The following is a 7,879-nucleotide window of genomic DNA, read 5'->3' as shown; positions in this document are numbered from 1 at the left end:
TCCCATGCTCATAAATCGGAGGAATCAATATTGTGAAAATGACCATACTTCCCAAAGCAATCTACAGATTCATGCAATTCTAATAAAAATGTGAAATAACAACAGTATTTTTCACAGAATTAGAAAAACAATCCCAAAATTCATCTGAAGCCAAAAATGAGCCTAAATAGCCAAAGAAATACTAAGCTAAAAGAAGAAATCTAGAGGCATAACATCACCCAACTTCAAATTATACTACAAGGCTACAGTAACCAAGACAGCATGGTACTAGTATAAAAGTAGTTACATAGACCTATGGAACATAATAGAGAACCCATAAATAAAGCCACATACCTACAACCAGCTGATCTTTCACAAAGCATACAATAATATAACCTGGGAAAAGGATACTGTATTCAATAAACGGTGCTGGGAAAATTGGATAGCCACATATAGAAGAATGAAACTGGATCTTTATCTCTCACTACATAAAAAAATAACTCAAGATAGGTTAAAGATCTAAATTTAGGATCTAAAACCATAAAAATTCTAGATAAAAACCTAGGAAAAACTCTTCTGGACATCGGCCTAGGCAAAGAATTTATGACTAAGACCCCAAAAGCAAATGCAACAAAAATAAAAATAAGTAAATGGGGCCTATTAAACAAAAGCTTTTGCATAGCAAAAAAAAAAAAAAAAAAAAAGAAAAAAAGAAAAAGAAAAGAAAAGAAAAAGAAAAAGAAAAAACTCATCAGAGTAAACAGAAAACCCACAGAATGGGAGAAAATGTTTGTAAACAATGCATCCAACAAAGGACAAATATCCAGAATTTATAAAGAACTCAAACAAATCAGTAAGAGAAAAACAAAATAATCCCATTTAAAAGTGGGCAAGGAACATGGCTAGAGATTCCTCAAAAGAAGATATACAAATTGCCAAAAAACATGAAAAACTCCTCAACATCAATAATCATCAGGGAAATGCAAATTAAGGTGGTAAAATACCACCTTACCCCAACTAGAATGGCCATTACTAAAAAGTTAAAAAACAATAGATGTTAGCGTTGATGTGATGAAAAAGGAATGCTTACACATAGTTTGTGGGAATGTAAATTAGCACAACCTCTATGGAAAACCGTATGGAAATTTCTCAAAGAACTAAAAGTAGACCTACCATTTGATCCAGCAATCCTACTATTATCTACCCAAAGGAAAAGAAGTCACTGTATCAAAAAGACACCACCAGCATATGTGTGTTTATCACAGCATGATTCATAATTGCAAAGATACGGAATCAATCTAAGCGCTCATCAACCAATGAGTGGATAAATAACATGTGGTGTGTGTATATTATAAATGAAGTAACTCACGAATCAAAAACTAGATTCAGCATGTTCACGCATAAGTGGGAGTTAAGTTACGGGTACACAAGGACATATAGACTGGTATAAAGGATACTGGAGACTCAGAAGGGGTTAAGTTGTAGGGAATGAGAACTGAAAACCTGCATATTGGGTTTGATGTTGGGAAAAAACTGAGTGTTGGGAAGAAAGCTGAGGCAGGGCTTGCATAGTGTCTTCTGGAATCTGTCTAGACTTGCTGGCTCCTTGCTTCTGGCCCTCCTAGTGAGAGGTGACAATGTGCTAGCAGCCCTCGCTCACTCTTGGCGCCTCCTTGGCCTTGGTGCCTGCTCTAGCCACACTCGAGGAGCCCTTCAGCCCGCTGCTGTGCTATGAGGGCCCCTCTATGGGGCTGGAGCTGGCTCCCCCTGCTCGCGGGGAAGTGTGAAAAGAGAGGTGCGGGTGGAAGCCGGGGCTGCACACGGCGCTCACAGGGAGGGCCTGTGTGGGTTCTAGGTGGGTGCAGGCTTGGCAGGCTCCACACTAGGTGCAGCCAGCCGACACCTACTGGGCTTGATGGGAGGCTGGGTCCCATGCGTGAACCGCCGTTCCCTTTTCACAGGGTCGTTGGCCAAGATGGTGGGTCTCCGTCTGTTTCTCATTTTCCCTCTTTTCCTCTTGATTGCCTGGGACGAGCTCCCTCTGAGCGCCGGAGTGCCTGGGTTAGGTGCCGCAAAGTCCCATGGCAAGTGCCAGTAAGAGGTGAAGCCAGCTGGGCTTCTGGGATGGGTGGGGACTTGGAGAGCTTTTCTGTCTAGCTAAAGGATTGTAAATGCACCAATCAGCACTCTGTGTCTAGCTAAAGGTTTCTAAATGCACCAATCAGTGCTCTGTGTCTAGCTAATTGGATGGGGACTTGGAGAACTTTTGTGTCTAGCTAAAGGATTGTGAACGCACCAATCAGCTCTCTGTCAAAATGGACCAGTCAGTTCTCTGTAAAATGGACCAATCAGCTCTCTGTAAAATGGGCCAATCAGCAGGCTGTGCGTGGGGTCAAATAAGGGAATAAAAGCAGACCACCCCAGCCAGCAGTGGCAACCCACTCGGGTCCCCTTCCACGCTGTGGAACCTTTGTTCTTTCACTCTTTGCAATAAATCTTGCTGCTGCTCATTCTTTAGGTCTGGCCGCCTTTATGAGCTTTAACACTCACTGTGAAGGTCTGCAGCTTCACTCCTGAAACCAGCGAGACCAAGAACCCACCAGGAGGGATGAACAACTCCGGACGGGAGGAACTAACAACTCCAGACATGCCATGTTAATGAACTGTAACACTCACCGTGAAGGTCTGCAGCTTCACTCCTGAGGCCAGCAAGACCACGAAACCGCTGGAAGGAATGAACAACTCCAGACGCGCCACCTTTAAGAGTTGTAACACTCACTGCAAAGGTCTGCAGCTTCACTCCTGAAGTCAGCGAGACCACAAACCCACCAGAAGGAAGAAACTCCGGACACACCATCTTTAAGAACTGTAACACTCACCGTGAGGGTCCATGACTTCATTCTTGAAGTTAGTGAGACCAAGAACCCACCAATTCTGGACACACTAGGCTCCTGGATCAATTGCATTTCCATTATCTCAAGTAGCAGAACATGTTCCTTATAAATGCTAAACCATCACAGCTGTAGATCATGCACCTGCCCTTTTGACCCCCACATTCTCACCACCTGTTTCTTTGTTGGATTACCAATAAATAGCATGGGCTCCCAGAGCTAGGGGCCTTCACAGCCTCCACGATCACGATGGCCCCCTGGTCCCACTTTACTTCTCAAACTGTCTTTTACTCAATTCTTTGACTCTGCCGGACTTCGTAGCCCCCACGACCTGGTGTTGGGTCTGATCACCTCAACAGTTTGATGTACACTAATCAGGTAACAGGCACAATAAAATGATAGACTTCACCACTACACAGTTCATCCATGTAACCAAAAACCAATTGTACCCCTAAAGCTACTGAAATAAAAATAAATTAAAAATAAGTAGTCATTAAATATCCACACTATTCCCCCACCTTACCAGCCCTTACAGCAATCCCCAATATGCAGCCTGTGTCCATGTTCCATAGTCACAGGCTATAATTTACATAGACACACACACACACACACACACGGTATTAGGTACAAGTAACAATTAACAGTCCTCACGAAAATGCAATTTCAATTTGAGGCTATGGTTCCTATGCCTTGGAATGGTTTTAGACTTCAAAACTAATAAATATTGCTAAAATCTCACTTCTTTAAGACAAAATTTTGATTGCATGTTCAGTTTAAGCTTCTGAGTCTAAAAATGGCTATAAGGTAAGTATTTTTTAAAATAGCCAACTAAGTTTAATCTCTCTCCAATTTGGCCAAGTTATGTAGCAGAAATTATCCCTAAATAGACTGAAAATCTATGACAACTTCCAATGGTCTTGCCTACCTTACTGTGTTTATGTTTCAAACTGTCAACGGAGCCTTTACTTCAGAGCCTGTACTTCAGAGGTCAGCTGCTTGGCAGTCTTATCCGCCTCTGTAATAGCCTTTCAATACAGGCCCCTTCTCTTCTTATTCAAGTGTGTCTGGAAGTTTTCTAAAAAGTGAGAAAGGTACAAAAGAGAAAAAAAAAATGCTGGAGAATTGAACCATAAATTACAGTCCTCCTACAGGAATAAAAGGCCATTATCTTTAGTAAGAACAGGGGCTGGCACCAAAGGAAGTCATGTATCTTGGCCTAAACAATGTCCCCAACACATATGGTCCTGCCATGTGGTGTGATGCATTTAGAGACAATTTTGGAAGATTCATTTTCAAGGAATTACTGAACTTTTTCTCTTCCTTTGAAGAGAAAGAAGTGAAGGATTTGGATGGTGCATGCATACTGCCTGGAGGAAAATGAAAGCTTTCTGAGGAGCTACATTCAGAGTTGGATGATTTCAAATCATCTATGTTATCAATGCTACACACTGAAGCACAGGAAGAGTCAGATTTCTTTTGGTTTAAGGCCAGAGATAATGCTTTTGCTGCCCTTTTTGTCCAATGTCTATGGTTCATCTTGTTCACCAAGAGCATGCATTTCAGTTGGGTCCTGAACCTCTCACTGCTGGCCTCTTCCAGGCCTTTTCAGGGACTCTGATTTTCAGAAGGCCCTCACCTGGTGAGCGCATAGAGGTGCAGCAAGACTGGAGTTGAGGACCATCTCTCCACTCCACACTTTCTCAAGTCCTGTCTTCAGAGAAGAGTCATTTTCTTCATTCCTGTACCTCTGTGGTTTTAAATGAAACCCAGGCAGAAGGATTCTGATATTGACCCGTGAAATGGACTTTTGAATGTGCATTTTTGGAGTAGAGATTTCAGTTTGCTTCTTTCATGCCATTTCCTTAGCAATTTTTGACAATTCCCTGAGCTTTTGCATGATCCATGTTCTTACTCTAGAGCAGTTTTTTAGTACTTAACTGAGCTTTTGACCTATCTGCCTGAGCAGAAACATTTACTACTCTGCCTCTTCTGTGAGCAGTATCTGAAACCATAACCACAGTATTTCTTCTCTGGCTTTCATTTTGGGTTTTTCCATCCACTTTATGGCCAGTTTTTAGTTTTTTGTTCACAGTAGGTACATTTTCATATCTCTGTTTTTTACCATCATATTTAGCAGTCACTTCCATTACTACCTTTTCTAATTTTGTTTTCAACAACAGCATTTTTTTTTTTAACATTTATCGCATAGGACTTGCCTAGGTCATAGTTTAATGGGATTTATTATTGAAGTGGGTTCTTCTCCAGATATTTTCGTTTAGGTAGCTTAATTTTCTGAGCAGAGGACTGAGGTACTGATTGGTTAGAGGGATTCTGATAAAGCAGGGAGGATAAGGTGGTCCTTCGTGGGAAAGAGGTGATGGTTTGGAAGTCCACAGGCTTTCAGGCAAGCTTAGCACATGAGGCAGGGCAGGAGAAAGGTCACTGGAAACAGTACCATGCACTTCACACTTGACTTCCGTCCCTTCTTGGAATGTATGACGTTGAAGCTACATGGCTTGCGGGTTATCTTCACAGTCCCTTTTGGGAAATACTGTCACAGGGATGTGGGCCCAAACAGCATCACCAGAAGAGCTGCATATGTTTCCCACCAAAAGTTGGGCTATGGCACCAAATGTTTCATGATCTCTTTTGAACAGATCCACGAAGACCCCGGAGAAGAGCTTCTACCCGAGGGAGGACGACAAGATAAGCACATCCTCAGTGCAGCATGACCTGCACCTCCGAGCCCGGGGTCAGCTGCCACACCAAGGAGTCCCCACCTCGCCGCCCCTGCCCAGCGGCACGAGCTCCCCCCTTCCCCACCCCCCACCCCGTGCTGCGGCAGGAGGCAAACGGCGTCTCCTCGCGCTCCTCAAGAGCCGGGGGTGCTTCAGAGGCGGTGCAGGAAAAGGAGGGGAAGGTCAGACTCTTGAGAGGAGTGGCTGCTGCAGATCCCTCACCCTCTCCAGCAGCTTCCCCTCAGCCTCCAGCTCCGGCCCGCCACCTCCAGGCTGCGGGCAAGCTCCCCGCAGCGGCGGCAGCGGCACGGCACGGCCTGAGGAGCGGACTCCTGGGCGTCAGCCCCAAAGTCGGGCACAGACGCTTCAGTGGCTGTGACCAGGAGGGGGTCAGTGCCAGCCTCGCTGCTAGGGACAGATTCCATTCCCAGCCCGGCCTGGCCAGTGCCCAGCTCCGTGAGTATGCTGCCCCCTACGCCGCCGATGCAGCCTTGGCCGCCATTTTCCTCCAGGCTTCCCCTCCACCTTGGGCTGACGGGGCTCTAACAAGTGGCAAATTCTAAGACCCGGAGTGGACCATGCTTGTGAAGCCGCCCACCTCAGAGAGTGCTGCCCCAACAAGTTGGCATGAAACATCTGTTGTATAGATTTAAAAATTAGAATGAAAATGTTTTTAAAACCCAACTGTTAGTATACTTAATGTTGGGTTCTGGCAATGGATTGTGTTTCTTGTTTTTCTATACTTTTCCTTTTCTTTAAAACAGACATTTGATTTTGTAAGGGAAAAAATAAACATTATAATATTTGGTAAATATTATATGCCAGCTGTCCCCAGGCCCAGATTCTAGTGTAGGTAGTATGTGATGGGTAAGTATTTGGCAATGCACAATATGAGTTTGGGAAATCTGCCTACAACGTGATAATCTGCTTAGAATGAACCCTTCATCATGCAGACTGAACTCTTTATTTTTTAACTTGTTTCAAATTATCTTCCTTCTGTTCTTTGTCTGCCCTTCTGATATTATCTTCCTTGATATTCTGTGAGTTTTGTCTGTGTTTTCTATAGCATGATCCTAATATTTGTCTTTCTCACATATGTGTGTGGATGTCTGTGTGTGTTTGTGTATGTGGCATGTACTTGTATGTGCAAATGTGTACTTCTGTGGGTATGTCTGTGTGTACACCTGTCTATATGTGTGTGGTTAAGCGTGTGCATTGGTTGTGTTTTTTGTTCATGTGTATATATTAAGTTTTACTTAGTCATCTAATGACTGTTCAATTATTGTCTTCTTATCTATCTACTTAGTTACCTACATCTTATCTACCTATTGTACAAAGCAAGAATCACTTCATCACTTTCAGAATATTATTTCAGTTCACAAATTCAAATGACCTTCTAATCAGGAACATATGCCCAATACCTAAAACATGCTAGGAACTATGCCAAGTTACTCTACTTACCAAGGCTAAAACGTACAGTTTCTGAACTTAAGGAAGTTTATTTTGCCTTTAAGCAACGTTTTCTTTCTTTCAATTGGGAAGATATACAACTAAAATGTAATTTATTTTAGCCATTTAACCAAAATTGTACAATCCCCCAAAATTTCTCAACAATTATTAAATAAAAACTTAAAATTCCTTAAGTTTTCTAATAATCTGACTCAGGTGTGTATTAGAAAACTTAAGTTTTCTAATAATCTGACCTTTTCAAGGTCTCACCGCCACCCCACACTCCCACTTCCTGACTAACACGGGTTCTAGTGGTCCTGAGTAATTCACTGTTTCATAAATATTTATTCCTACTGAGTTGCCTCAAAACATTGAACATGCTATTCTTTTTTGGCCTATCCATTCTCTCTTTTCCAATTTCAAGTCATTGAAATCTGAAACACTTTTCCAAACTAACAAAGATTCCACACAGTAATTTGCACCTCCTTAATAATCTTTCTTTAGATAGTACCTCTCGTAACAATTCACACAGCCTGCATGAGTCAGTCATGAATTCCATACAGAATGTCAGTGATGTGCTCATCACTCAGTTAGGCACTAGGAATACGACACTAACAAAACGTACACTCTTTTCATCCACATGGAGTTTAGAGTCTAGCCGTAAAGTTGGACATTAAATAAATTATTTTAAAAATAAGTACACCATGAAGAGTGAATAAGCTCTGAAAAAAGATGTAAAATACTATGAGAGCTTGAAAAAAGCATGTTTGTGTTATTAATGTGGAGAAACAGTGCTAGATGGTGAATGCTTTGAGGGGAAAG

At 42.5% G+C, this 7,879-nt stretch overlaps 2 pseudogenes; both read right to left on the bottom strand.

Annotated features, from left to right (window-relative positions):
* Positions 1–4,428: 4,428 nt before the first annotated feature.
* LOC129049571 (PWWP domain-containing protein 2A-like) lies at positions 4,429–5,383 on the bottom strand (annotated as a pseudogene).
* Positions 5,384–5,588: 205 nt separating this feature from the next.
* Positions 5,589–6,110, bottom strand: LOC100458952 (PWWP domain-containing protein 2A-like; annotated as a pseudogene).
* Positions 6,111–7,879: the final 1,769 nt, after the last annotated feature.

This window comes from Pongo abelii, chromosome 14 (assembly GCF_028885655.2).
Source record: "Pongo abelii isolate AG06213 chromosome 14, NHGRI_mPonAbe1-v2.0_pri, whole genome shotgun sequence".
Taxonomy (NCBI): Eukaryota; Metazoa; Chordata; class Mammalia; order Primates; family Hominidae; genus Pongo; species Pongo abelii.
The sequence above is the reverse complement of the archived record's forward strand: the minus strand, read 5'-3'. Positions and strand labels throughout refer to the sequence as shown.